Here is a 14,672-nt window from a genome sequence, read left to right as displayed (position 1 = left end):
GCTGTCACCTTGCCTTTCCTTCCTGGTGGAGGTTTCAGATACCACAAAGAGATCAGTGAGATTAAACTGTGTCACCATGGTAGCCAGCTCAGCTTTAACACAGGGTGGAGATCCAAGCACTAACAAGGCAAGTTTGGGACAGGACCTATCTGGGCCTAACCTGGGGTTTCTGTCTGGGCTCCTTCTGATCAGTAAGGCTGGCACAAATGGAAAGTAACTCTTGTGCAATGTGATGGCATTGATAGATGCCAGGCAACCTGAGGTGCAAATAACTGCAGATTTAAATGTTTCACCCTGACTGAAGTACTAAGGCAGGCACCTTCCTTGCTGCCACACAGTGTTTCTGTTCCTCACTAGCACGTCCCAGTAACATTCACAAGTTCAATGAAAATGCTCGTTTCGGATAAGGCTGTGTGTGAAGGTACCTGCCTGCACAGGCAATTGCAGAGTGGAGACTGAAAGTTTCCTCCTTCCACACCCTCCATTCCTTGGCATTTATACCCTTCAGGAGCCCATAAACAGTCCTGCCCTCCTCCTCATTTTATAAAAACTACACAAGCATATAGCTCTTTTATCTTCCTTTTGCGTCAATCCCTCCAGCCCCAAAGTCATTTCTGTTACTTTCCTTCAATTTCCTCCTGTTTATCTGCTAGAAAGTAACAAAGATCAAAGGCAGCAATTACTTCAGAAAAAAAAATCCCCCCACCCCTCACACTGATTAGCAACATCAGACCCAATTTTCAGAAAGATATTTAAGAGTTTTTAAAAATACTTTACCAGCTTAGGTGCCAAATCCCAACAGTTTCCGAGGGAATCAAGCGCCCACGCGCTTTCTGTATTCCCACTAGATGCCTACCCACATCTTTTAGTATGTAACCACATGAAACACTCTACTTTTGTTCTCAAGGTTAGGCTCTCTAAGTGTTTCTAAGACAGTCCCTGAATGTTCCCACTCAAACCCATAGGCTACACAACTCTCAGAGTTGTGTTCCCAGGTTAGGAAAAGAAAAAAAAAGAAAAGAAAAGAAAGGAAAAGAAAAGAAAAGAAAAGAAAAGAAAAGAAAAAAAACCCCACGACTTCTTTTTTTTGTTCCTTCATGCCCAGCAGATCTTACTGAATACCTTCTGTACAGTTTCTGATTACATGAAAGTTTCTCATCTTGTTTTCATCTTGACTATGAATTCTGAGGCACAAATGTTGCTGCGGTCTTTCTGTACAGATTTCAGGGTATTCAGAGATAAAGCAACACCATGCTACACCAGAAATGTGCTTTCCTGTTCCTCCCTCTGCCTGCTGATTCTGTGTTTGCCCTTTACACCTGCATGACAGAAGAAAGCACATTACTTCTCCAGCATAGTTGTGTCTTATGCTCACTGTGAGCCTTTATGGGCAGTGTTTAGGTGGAAGGTGACAAGGAATCTCAGCACCTCCATGAATAAGTCCCCAAACATTTCTGCAAGAGATGACTCCTGCACTATAGCACTTTGACTACAAACTGAAGTACTGCAAGGTAGAAAGGGAACAGCAAAACAGTAGGATTATTTAATAATGTTTGTGTGACTGGAAACAGCATTAGCGACTTAATTCTGCCTTGGATTAAAACTATAGTTCCAGCTGGACACCAACAAGAAGTCCGGGTCCAGTTTATAACCTGCTGGGGAAAATGCCCTTTCCATTCTGAATCATCTTTTCAAGATTACAGGAATATATGTAACACTTACAAGACACAAGACATTATGCAGGTAGGTGATAGGAAAATCCCAAAAGTGCTCTGCTATGCTAACAAATGAGCCCACTAGGCAAACATAGAAGTCCCTACAGCATGCCAGGGATTACAAGCATTATGCTTCCACACCAAATCAAATGAGGATCCAGAACAACACAACAGCAGGAGTGGGGAGAAATACGTGATCCACATGCAGTTTTCTGTCAGGCACTCTCTCCCAAATACATTTATTAAAGACAGAGAACCAGTTAGAGAGAAGTCAAAATCCATTTTGTATGAAGGACTTTCAAATATGGAGCATAAGCAGGTCCAGCAGGAGCTGACTGGGCAGGCGCTAGAGGTTCAGAAATCTTGCTGACGGAGGTTATTTTGTTTGTAAGAACAAAATAACCAAAATAAAAAGCTACATACAGCAGGTACCACAATGACAGACATCTTTCAAGAGTAAAAAGGCACTTACTTGTGAACGACCCTGAAAAGCCACCAGATCTAGCCATGTGTCTTACAGTCCTTACATCCAGGTTTCAAACCTGCAGACAGCTCCGGGATCTTTAATACTACACCACAGCTACATTCACTCATATTGCTCTGTTAAGTTTTGTGCCAGCTCAGCTCATAGCCAAGAGCTGAAAGGGAAAAGCACCCTTGCCTTTGGATGGCTGCTTGCCATGGTGAGCTCAGCTGTGTCAAGCTTCACCCCTGATCGCAGCCTCCAAAAACACTCAAGCGAAGAGCACGCTCCCAGCTGGTGGAGAGAGAACCCTCCTGTCCTTTCATCACACATTCAGTCTCCAAGAAAATGCAAGTTCAGAATTATACTTTTAACACTAATTTTGAGTTGACCACATCAAAAGGAAAACAGCTGCCAACAGCCACATCCTTGCTTTATAGTTTTGTGATCCGGGGGGAGGGCTGGTTTTTGGGAAAAAAAAGCAAACACAAGCTTTTCATCTGTTAGTCAAGAAGAATGCGAAGTCAACCACAGACTCTTTCCTTCCAAATTTGTAGTTAGTTCATTAGGAATTTAGGATCAGAGCCCTCACAGAGAGGTCAAATGGTCTTTATGCTGAAACTAGCACAGGTTATACAGCAGCCTTTCACCACTCACCCCATTCACATCCCAGTGTAAAGAAAAACAACTCTCACAAAAGCCCCACCACAGAAGGGAAGCGCATGAATTCATGAGAAAGGAGGATGACAGACCACAAAGATGACACATGCCTATCCTATTGGATTTCAGATGATTTACCTACAGCTACAGGAAGCACAGATGGAACAGAATCTCCAGACTTCAAAAACAAACACAACTTCACCACACGTTGGATGAGATTACCTTATTGAAGTCACTGCTGCTCAGTACTGAGCCACAGTAACAGGGTGGGATTCACAGAGGAACAGAACATCATCAGATATGCAAGGTATCCACTGTAATACTAAACTTAAAGCTTGATGACAGGAACAGGTATGATGTTAAGAGCAGAAAGCCACTTGCTGCTCAGGTGAGATTCTTTTAACCTCCATGACCATTACCTTCTGAACTGCACACTTAGGCATTTAACGCTGCTGCATGTCAGCATGTGACGAAACGTTTTTGAAACAAACAAAAAAAGCCCACATAAGCACTGTTGGTGGCATTTGGACTGGGTCCCAGGATGAATAAAGTATTGGATCAGAAGGCAAAAAAAGCTCTTGCAGGATGTACCTACTATTAGAAAGGATTGGCTCTTAAAAAAAAGCAAAGGGCATCTAAAATAAAACTGATGATGTGAATTAAACAAAGAAAAAAAAAACCCCACACATGATCCTGATGATCTCCTAATGAGCTGCGGGAGTTAAAGAAATCAAGCTGAGATCATTTCAACATTGGCATTTTTTTTAAAGTAGCCAATAACTTTAAAAGAAGACATTGCACACAAGAAAAGACATTTTTGGTTGGACCAAGTAAATAACTAAATTCTTACAAATATGGCCAGCTCATCACTTCTGAATGTTTTTCTTCTGCAACTCAAGGACTCGTTTCAGAGAGATGCAGAACAAATGAAAAAGCTGGCACTCAGAATTCTACAAGGAAGAGGTAAGAGATTTCTGATCATTTAACCTGCCCTTGCTGCCTTTTTCTGCCCTGTCCCCTCAAACCCTCTCTTCACCACGAGTAAATTGGAGAAAAGTCTGGGAGGGGGGACTGTTAATATGAGCTGGCAGGGCACTGTTTCAGCAAGTATAACTTTCATGTGAAAGCCAGAAGTCTTGCTATGACAGTGTAGTGAGTCACTTGATGACAAGTCATTGAGGCATTTAGATACTGTTTTTGAATTCTAACAAATGACACTGTTTTGCCTTGTCTAACTGAAGGATGTGCCTTTATTGAACCTAGAATTCAAACACCGTCTGTGACCGTCTGCCTCCATTTAAAGACAGCCTACACAGAAAGATATACTGGTTGTGTTCTACTTTCTGGCTTTCAGGAGAGCCCTGAAGAAATCTTGACTTTTTGTGCTTTTTCTTCTTGAAGAAAAGTCCTGCTTTTGCCATTCACAGCCCTACCCTCACCTCCTCAGCCTTTCTAAATGAAATCTGAAATTTCCAGATACCTCATCAGCAAAACTGCCTTCTTGATAGAGGAAGGCAATGAGTCTAGGGTTTCTTCCCCTATCCAGTCTTCATCCTCCACCCAAGCCCTGAAAAGGCTGCTTCTTACTGGGGTGGAGGACAAAATATTTTACCTCCCTACTGCTCATCTGTGTTTGCCCAGTATCTTCAGGATCACAGATGTACGAGGACTTGTGGCCATGGAAAGTAAAGATAGGCAGAAGATGAGCAATGTTTCTGTAGGAATGCAAAAGAAAAACAAACAAACAAGGCTTTAAGAGATACAAGTAAGGAATGGAGACTGAGAAAAGAAACCAACCAAACAGGAAGAATATAAAAGTTAGTTCCTACATACACACTGCAAGTTAGGTTTAGTATGATTGTCAGGGCTCCCAGATATGGAGAGACACGAGTTTGACATTGGAGGTTACAGCTTCATCCAGATAAAGTGTCAGTTTAATTTTGTTCATACTCTTCAAATTCTGGTTTAGGAACATAAGCAAGGGATTAAAGCAAGCCTGGAAAAGTAGTTCTAGTCCCACTCTTTCAGATTCTTTTAGCACTGGCCTGGTATAGTGGATGAGACTCCTGCTGCTTTTTGTGAATTTTGTAAAGCCTTTTTAATAATTTTCTCTGCTACCAAGGGAGTCAAAATTGCATAGAAGAATTTGTAAGACAGGCAAATGTAAGAGACTGCAATTTTTACCAGACACCTTATTAGCAAAACATACAGGCTGACGCAACAACAAGAAAGTTGATGAGCCAGAAATTAAAAGACAGATTTTTTTTTTATTAGATCAACATAACTGTGACACAATACTTGTCGCTGGTGCTGCAGTTCCCTCTCCTTCCTCCCCCCACAACTTCTCTAGATTTCTGTAAGGCTACTCAATGAAGATTTTGGTGATTTTGGAGAATTAAGTTATAATGTTAATAACTTACTGTTAACATGCAGTAGATACCTTCACTTTACCCCCCAGAATCAGGAACTGGACACTCAAACCAAAGCCTCTGTGTGCATAAATCCTATTATTTAAGTCTTCAAGGCACACTTGGATGAAATTCTGTCATTTCTCTCTACAGATAGGAGTGGGAGAAGTCTCTTTTGTATGACATAGATTTTTGCATAACTTTCACATCTCCAGAATCTTGAAGCTTAACAGAAAGCATCAAACACCTTAACATACACCCACAACATGCATACATTTTACCAAAGAACCTTACCAATTACTTTGATTATCAGAAAGTGGATGGTTTTGATGAAGGGCTATGCAGCATTATCACCATTCATTTCTAGGCCACTCCTTTGAGTTCAGCTCCCCAAGCTTTTCCGTTATCATCTGCAATCTGCTGCGATTTCAACGCTGAAACTGAACTTGCATCTTATTCCGAAGTGGGACTGCAGACGAGCACGATGGCAGGGCAAAACAGGGATGTGAACTACAAGATTGTGGTTAACGTTTTGTGGTTACACAGGAGAGTTAGCTCTCCTGGGCAGTGTGGCAAGAAAATTCAATCAAGCTTCTGTGGAAAAAAGAATTAGCTGTGACCACATCCATGAGAAGTGCCATCCACTTAACAAACATTCCAGGTTCTTCATTTTACATCTTTATCTTCCTCCAGCCTCCCTCTTGCATGGAAACTGAGTATTCCTAGAGCAATTTCTCATTTCAGCAAGAAGTGCCATGAGTCAAGTGGCTCAAACCCTCTCAAGCAAATCCTTTACTAAAGATATTATTTAACAAAATTCAATATTTCGTAAAGCATAGAGATTCATGTTGGAAATCCAGCTTTAAGTCATTTAAGGTTCCACAAGGCAATTAGATCTGTAGCTTGAAAATCACATTTCCTGTATTATGGAGGCCATATATGTATTTCTGAAGAATTAGGAAAAATGTGACACTTTTCCTTTTTATGAACCTATGTTCCATTTCATGAACTTGTTCCTTGGGTTCCTGAGCTTAAATCAAAGGGTTTCCCCTGTATGTGCTTTGTTTTGAAACAGATTTGTCTGATTTGCTAAAAATTAGCCAGTATGTTAATATCTGCCTTTTAATTTTTGACCCTAACTACAGTGACATTAGCCCAATCATCCACTAATTTGGACCACTCTCAATAAAAGCAACTTTTTAGCACATCATACTATGACTACATCTTCCAGTCTGTTAAAAAAATAGCCTATTAAAAACAATGTTTTGCTAAATAAAACACAGACAAGCTTGGGGTCCACTAAGAGTTAACAAATTCTGTGGTTTGCAAAGGAAAATGTCATTAAAATTTGTCTTGAGTGAGGTATTCCTGAAAGGATAAGGACCTATAAATTGTTCTATTTCCAGAAGAACTGCAAAATGTAATGGGAGTTTTATAATTGAGTGTCTTATTAATTTTAATGAACTAATCAATATTGCATTTCAAATCCTGATGTGTCCATTCGCTACTAATTCCTTTTTGTGCTGTGCACTCCCTGGTCTTTGCAGCTGTTACCCGACTGTTAAATCTACCTTCTATTATGAAGGGACACCAGAGTTCAGATTCAGGTAAGCAGTTTAATGAAACAGAAAAGCAAAGCCAGGCCTTTCCCACCCTTGCCCGCTCTACCTCAATATACGCTGGAGTTACAGAGCTCAGTAACGGCCTCAAACACATGCTGCACCTTACACAGAGGTTAGCACAGGGCCTTAAGCTGAAATGAATCTAACAGCCTCAGTAATATAGACAGGATTGGGAAAGGGGGGGTGGAATATTCCTTCCTGCTGCTGCTGAAGAAAATCAGCTTTTCCTTCATCCCAAACAAGTCTGAACTATGGAGGCACATGAATTCTACATTCAGCTGAGACTTCTAGCCTCTCCAAAGCACGACTGAAATAAGACATTCTTGAAATACCTACTAAAGGCAAATGATAGATTCATCCTGGCACAAAGCCTTTAAGTTGAACTTGTTGCTGAAACTGTGTAATGTTCACTTACAGATAGCTGGGGAAATTAAATCCAAGTTTTACAAAAGGAAATCACTTTTCTACTCTTTCGACAGAGGAGTTTGGGTTAAGTGGCCAAGCCACTCATATTTTAAGATCAGCAGAGAACATGCATTTGAGAATATGTAGGTGCAGAAAATAATCTATATTGGAAATTCCTTACTCTAAAGAAGTGATAAGGTATTTCACATTACATTGAGCTTTCCATATGTAAATGAGGAGAAAAACCACATGAAGCAAGCCACCAGTTCAAATAAAAATATTTCTCACTCCAGCTCCTATTTCATGAATAGAACATAAGCCCTGAGAAATGGGCTTCATCTTGTAAGAGAGGCATCATCTAAAATAGTTGTGTGCCACTTACAGTCATTAAGAGAACTGATAGTTCAAAGCCCTCCTGATGCTTAGAGAAAGTAACTCAAAGTCCCAAAGTGGTGCTGTGACATCTTAGCAAGCCAGTGTGTCAAACTGTGTCCTAACCTTTTGTATTTGATTTTCCTTCTCTCTCTGCTGCCATCTCTAAAGTCATCAAACGCCATCAGCTGTAAGCCATGAACAGACACACTGTAACTACATGCATCAAGCACCAAAGTGCAGAAGACAGTGCCTTAATGTAAACTTGGATGACTCCTCCCACTCCAAAAAACACACGCAATATGAATAGTAATTATTTTCCTCCCCCATTCTCCATTTAGATTACAGGTATGGACTGACATTATGGAAAGAGGAGAACAAAAGGCATGAAACAAGGCTTTATGCCCCACTTGCATGCAGCATGTACTTGCCACTTGACTTTGTTGTAGTCCCACAGATACGGCCCACCTAGATCAAGGAGATGTTTGCAGCTAGATGTCACATACTTCAAGGTGGTCACAATATATTACACATATTCCCTCTCACATGGTAATTAGGATCACAAAGGGCTACTGTAGGAGAAATTATTTCTTTTCAGAAAGTATATTCGGTTATTACTTCTGCCATCTTTCGATTTGGCCTGATTTTCCCAAATTAAGACCTTTCTTCTATCGTATTATCTCTTTTTTATCCTCCTTTTTTAAAACCTAAGATAAAAGGATGTCTGATTTGCCACCACTTCACTGACTCTAGACAGGAAGTAGGAAATAGAATGACTTTAAGACAGTTACATCAGCTTAAGAGCAAAATAAACTAGCTATATAGCAGGTTCAAAGACCACAGACTGCAAGAAGGAAAGAAAACATGGAAGGAAAGTTATTGTTTAACCTGCATCTCAGACTAGACACAAGAGATAGAGAAAGGCCATCGTTACCCATACAACTGGAAGCTCGAACGCTTAGATTGCCAGTGTGAACAGCTATTCTAGAGTCTAAACAATTCACCAGAAGTATATTACTACATAAACCAGAACACAATACTTCCACTTTTTCTTCAAATTCCCCTGGAAATGCACTTAATGAGATGGCTTTTTTGTTTCCCCTTCCCCCATCCCAACAAACAAGTGCTAAAATGAAGGGAACTCATGAAAGCTACACTACTACAGTGCTTTTGCCAGTGGATTTGTTAGCAACGCAGCCTGCCTGCATCCCCACAGTGAGAGGAGTAAGTGAAACTCCTCTCAGCTACCTGCTGCCATGTGCATGGGAGATAGAGGAGACCAGGGTGACTACAAAGAGGAATCAGCATTTTTAGAGTGCAACTCTGACCTATTTTTAAAGGCCTACTGGAGCACGATACATACCACATCCTAAAAGGGCCTTTTCCTTTCTACTGATCATACTGGGAGCCTGGGGAGACTTGTTCAGCTCTGAGCATCCATGTTTTCATCAAGTGAATCCCATGACGGGCCCTGAAACTGTGACATGCACCCCATTGCCACGTGCTGAAAAGTTGACAGAGCGTGGGAGGGAGGACCCAAGACTCCCCTCTACAGATCTGAGGATGTGCCTGAGGAGGGACAGGACAAAAGTAAGCTTCCTGCCTTGCACAAATCCAGGAACAGTCATCACCAGTGCCAGCATTGAGTGTTACCCCTCACAGACATAACGTCCACACCTACACGTACCGTGCACAGCTGTGCCCAAGTTCAGGAATTTCAAGCTTGGACTTAAGTTTGAGTAAAAACCTGGTTAGCATAAGCAGCGTCAGACATTTTTAAGCTATTCATTCCTAAAGAGCATCACATGCCTTATGTTCAGAAGGGAAGAACTGATCACAGTGACTTATGTGCTACATGAGTGAGCGTCTGCTGACAGTCCCAGTTCTGCTGCCACCAAAGGGAATGGACCCAGCCTTCCCATCTCTGGGAACAGGGGTGCAAAGCAGTTCCTCCCAGGTGAGAGCTGTGCAAGTGCACAGGAAGAGTCACACACTAGACAAATTATTTTCTCCATAAGAGCAGGCCCTCAGTATCAAGCAGAACATGTCTACATTCTCCCCAGTTCCAATACAGGCCAAGACATGAGGCTGAGAAAATTAGTTCAGCTGCTTGCCCAGCATAGAAAAGGGCTCTTTCACACAATACAATTCTTTTGCCTTCCCACGGAGGTAAAAAGCCAACAAGAAATATTCTTGTACCTGTCAAAGGGCTAACGATTGACTAGGCTTTAAAGAAATACGACTTTCGTTTTTAGTTGCCTGGTTTTAGTCTGTTTCTTGTACCTCCTCACAAAGAGTGGGCAGATCCTTTACAAAGTTTATTTGCTTCTGTTATCTGCTGTTGACGGGATGAACTGTAAACCCAGATCACTTTAAGGGTGGAGCTCTGTATCATTTCTGTATTTTGCTACTGAGAAAAGCCTATTTCAGCTCTAGGTGGTTCTGTACGCTCTTAAGAATATAAAGGAACTGGACTATAACAACTAGCTTTTGAAATTACAAAACTTCCCACGCTGAGGAAGTGAGACAGGCACACAAAAGGAAGAAAGAAGGGAAGAAGCCACACTGCAGTTCATTCCCATTTAAAAAACAAAACAACAACAACAAAAAACAACAAACCAAAACACTAGTTAGCAAACTAGGTGAAATTCATGCACTTGCAGTCAAAGTTGAGAGAAAAGGTCTGCACAGACCTGAAAAAGGATACACAAGAATCAGCAGTAATCAAACAGTTCTTTGACCTCTTGGGCAAAAAGAGCTAGCATCAGTTTTTAATCCAGTGCAAGCGAGGCAGTCAGAAACACAATAAACAAGCAATGTATTTTCACTTGCGGAAGTTACGCTGGACCTGTCACACATTTCTTCCAATATCCCCATGATGCACGGAAAAGCATGAACCGAAAGCCTTACATTTCCCTACTCTTTTTTTTCTGAGCAACATCCAGAGCACATAATATTCCCTAAAACCAGTCAAAGCATTCCCGCTGTCATGCTACAAGAGCATTTTCCTCCTCAATTTTATTTTCGGCTTTCATTTCCAAGTCAAAGAATGGTAGTTATGTCATCCCATTTAAAGAAGCTGGTCCCTCCCCACAGCACTCAGAAAGGCTAAATACCCACCCAGCTTATCAGTCTCCAGTCTCAAACTCCAGCTTTGTTATACAGTACAGCTAAGAATAAATTCTGTCCCGTGGCACAAGACAGGGGCAATCCATAGTTAAACAGATTCAATAGTTTAGACAAATTTAAATTTCCACCATACCTTCTGTTCTCTGCACAGAGATGAGCTTCACTTCTCTGACTTATCCACAGAAAACACACAGGGAAAAGCAATTTCTAAGCATCCAGCAGACGCACACACACACACACACTGTTCCACAAGGAGGAGTTTCTGCAGCCTTATCCTAAAAAGCTGTGAGCAAGATTAACACACCCACAGTAAGAGATGTTAGAGCAGCTGACGGGAAGATGCTCCCTGCTTTGCCAGGTAATGTGTGCAACACCAGGAAACTCCAGGTATGGAGAAGGGGGAGGTAGTTCAGTGAAAGGCATCCATGAGTCACTGTACAAAGAGTAATCGCAAGCAAGGAGAACAAACACTCTTCCATCTGTGCCTGACACAGCCATTTCACCCAACTACAATACCCGCTTTCACTTTTAAAAGCTTGGCTAACAAAATAGCTTTTACAGTTGTTCTTACATATATATATATATCTCTCATACTTAATCACCGCATAAAGTACATGCCTTATAGCCGGTAACAGGTCCCCAGCAAACAGCCAGATTTTGACATCTATTTATAAACCCTGTTCCTGAAGAAAAACTCCTGGAAGTACTGTCGGAATAAGGATCAAGTAATGCTCAGCAGGAGCAGATGCACCATGACACACACACGGATGGAACCAGCTACTCCCAACAATCATGAATTTTAAGCTCTCTGGATAACAAAAGCAGCAGGAACAGAGATTGCAGGCATGGGAGAGCTGTGGATTGGGGCATTTCCATGCACAGTGGAAGAGAGAAGCGCTACTGCCCCTGAGGGCTCGTCCTGCTGGTGCTGCCTCTCCTTCGGGCTCCCCGGAGCATTCAACAGCACCTAGGGGTGCCACCCATCTCACCACGTCCCTTCACTGCCACCCGCTCCCCAGGCAGAAAGCCCCTGCTTTGAGCTGGACTACAGACCTCCCGAAGTCCCTTCCAATCTGAATTATCCCACGACCCTAAATTCAGCTTTGCTTTTAAGTAGTTTAATAGCAAAAAGCCGCCGTTTCATATACACACACACGATCCCACCTCTCCATCCCCGCACACCAGCCACACAAAGCGCGGGGCTGCATCACCCCATTGCCCAGCAAGAGTCCAGCTCCTCAATTCTTTGTGTTTGCCCAGAGCACCCGCCGCTCCAGCCAAAGCCAGGACGGGGTGCTCAGCAGAAACTCTGGGCTGAGCCCCGAGTCCCACCCCAACCTCTGCACCGGGACCGCAAGCATGCGGCCCCAAACGGCTCCCCGCTTGCAAAGCCCGGGGGCTGAAGGCAACTCCCTTTGTTAAACGAATGAGCCGGCTAGGCGGGGAAGGCGGGGGGAGAGGCAGAGAGCCAGGCTCGGTACCCCCCTCCTAAAAGAAAAGAAAAAAAAAAAAAAAGAAAAAAAAAAGAAAAAGAAGAAGAAGAAGAAAAGACCCTGCCGCTCAAGCCCTTTGCAAACTTCCCGGCTACAAAAGAACAAGCGAGGAAATCCCCTACCCCGGCCCGGCGGGACTCACCTTCCGCCCGCCGCAAGGTGCTGCCCAGCTCTTCGCCCGCCCTGCCCGCTCCCCACGCCGCCCTCCAGCCGCCCCTATTGTCGGCCCGGCACCGCCTCCCTTCACCCTCCCCGCCTTGCCGCTGCCATTGGCTCCGGGGGGGCCCGCCCCGCCGCCCCTCTGCCGTCAAGGTGGGCAGCCGGGCACGGCGGGGCAGGAGCCGGGGAGAGGGGCAGGGTCTTCCCGCTTCGTTGCCGGGGGGAGTGGGGGGGTGGTGGGAGCCTCCGCTGGGGCGCAGCACCGCAGCCGAGTGGCCCTGGGGGAAAAGTTTGAGGGGGGGTGGTACCTTCCCGGTGCGGCAGATCCGGAGCTTGCTTCGCCTCTGGGCTGCCTCGGGAAATCCGTGGGATGTGCTACGGCCTTGGTGGAGCTGCGGGCTGCTGCCCGCAGCCCGGCACCTTTGCGGGGCAGAGGGAGGGAGCGGCGTTGGCCCGGGACGTAAAAGTCTTTCGCGATCACGCCATCGACGGAGCTACAACGCGGGGAGTGGATCACCGGCAATTACACCCTTGGCATGCAACGCTGGAATGACTTTATTTCTGTGATTCGTATCGCAGAGCCGGCTCCGTTGTGCTAGGACTGTGTGCGTGCAGATCCAAAAAAGGCAAGAATAAAATGGGCTCTGCCCTGCTTCTGTGTTGCACAAGCCGAGATGTCTATACCTTATATTGCAGGGATACGGGTGTTTGTTCTCCCTGTGATCCAAAGCTCGCTGGAAACTCATCACCCTGGCTAACAGGAGTTTTCGGCTCAGCGCTTGTGTTCCGCTGAGAGAGAAAAAGAGGAGGGATTTGATTGCCCGGAGGTACAGCTGCACCACTCTCAAGAACAGAATACAGGCATGGTGAGGTGTCTCAAGGTGTCTAGACACACAAAAGTAAAATGTTAAGTGAAGCAGGTAGATACAGACAAAAGGGAGACATATAATACAGGTCACCACCCCAGACCTGCCTTTTAGACCAAGACAGCATGCCCATATATGACAGATTAAGACAGTGCTGCCACAGTCTTGCCCTTCCCCCTTGTACCAACATTTATCAGTTCCCGTGGTAAGTTTGTTGGAGAGCTAAACCAGCAGAAAATCAACCCCGCAAAAATAAAATGGAGGAAGTGAGAATGCGAGTCTGGGACTAGTAGGAAGAGCGGGACTGCAACAGACCTGATTTCAATCAGCTCAACCTGCTGTGGAATTGCACACTTAGAATTACTTCCCTCTGTTGGATACATTTAAAATTGGATTCAAAACCACACACACAGACAGACTGTGTGTACTCCCCCAGAGCATGGTCTGTCCACAGTCTGTCCTCTGGTTGCCATATGAAGGTGCTCATGGCAGTACAGGGCAGTATATCGGTCACTTCAAACGCAGCCCAAATCACCCTGATCAAGAGTTCCACAGTTATGTGGGAGCTGTGCTTCCATGATTGCTGCAGAGGGGGAACTGAGGAGAAAACCACGCAGCTCAGCTTGAATGCCGGATCCACAAAGGGGGCACTGTCAAAGCTGGAGTTAAAACTGAACGGTTACCCTTCACCCCTGAACTGAGACCTGAAGAATAACTTCCTTCCTATACACACACAAAATCACAAAGACTTTTCAGAAACATGGATGCACACTGATAATTTAAAAAATAAATCTTGAAGCCAGGCAAAAGATTGGTCCAAAATACTCATAAACATGCCTTGTTTGACAAGACATTTTACCAAATACATTCATTGAACCACTTGGAGAATGGCTGTGTAAGGTAATTGCAGTTGGTTGACCTAAGGCCTGGTCCATACACAGATGGTGTACTGCTTTAACAGCCCCTCCTATAGCTGTATTTTTATCTGTACAAAGGTACTTAAAGCAGCATGAAATAACCAGGACTTTAATTATAGGTGCTTTCAAAGCCACTTCAAGATGAAAAAAGACTTTATCTACACACAGGTTAACTCAGTTCAGAAATGGTCCCAATTAAATCTTTGTACATTCACTGCCAAGGGATCTCACCAAGACATTTAGAACTGTATTCTTACATATTGTTATTACCCTACTCTGTAGTAATGCAGAATCCCAAAGAGATAATCCTGAAGGGATATTCTGGTATTACAACACTTAAGAGTTTTCTGAATTTACCCAAATTTCAAGACTCCTTTGATTGAAACCATTGCTGGATATTTCAGAGGGAGTTCCCAAACAAAAGGAGGGAGAGGCATTTGGGATGTCCATGAATAACATCAGA

At 43.7% G+C, this 14,672-nt stretch overlaps 1 protein-coding gene across 4 annotated transcripts in view; it reads right to left on the bottom strand.

Annotated features, from left to right (window-relative positions):
• The window catches only part of PAK1 (p21 (RAC1) activated kinase 1), a 72,515-nt gene extending 59,694 nt beyond the window's left edge, over positions 1–12,821 (bottom strand). The window contains exon 1 of one of the 4 annotated variants that reach the window (XM_049823246.1): positions 12,735–12,821. The gene's annotated coding sequence lies outside the window, so the exon portion shown is untranslated. Of the gene's footprint in view, positions 1–2,187; positions 2,289–10,907; positions 11,001–12,409; positions 12,452–12,734 lie in introns of those variants that run through there. The other 3 variants (XM_049823242.1, XM_049823243.1, XM_049823244.1) reach the window with 3 other exon arrangements.
• Between the last annotated feature and the right edge of the window lie 1,851 nt (positions 12,822–14,672).

This window comes from Accipiter gentilis, chromosome 19, assembly GCF_929443795.1.
Source record: "Accipiter gentilis chromosome 19, bAccGen1.1, whole genome shotgun sequence".
In the NCBI taxonomy this organism is placed as follows: Eukaryota; Metazoa; Chordata; class Aves; order Accipitriformes; family Accipitridae; genus Astur; species Astur gentilis.
This window is presented reverse-complemented; position numbering and strand designations above follow the sequence as displayed.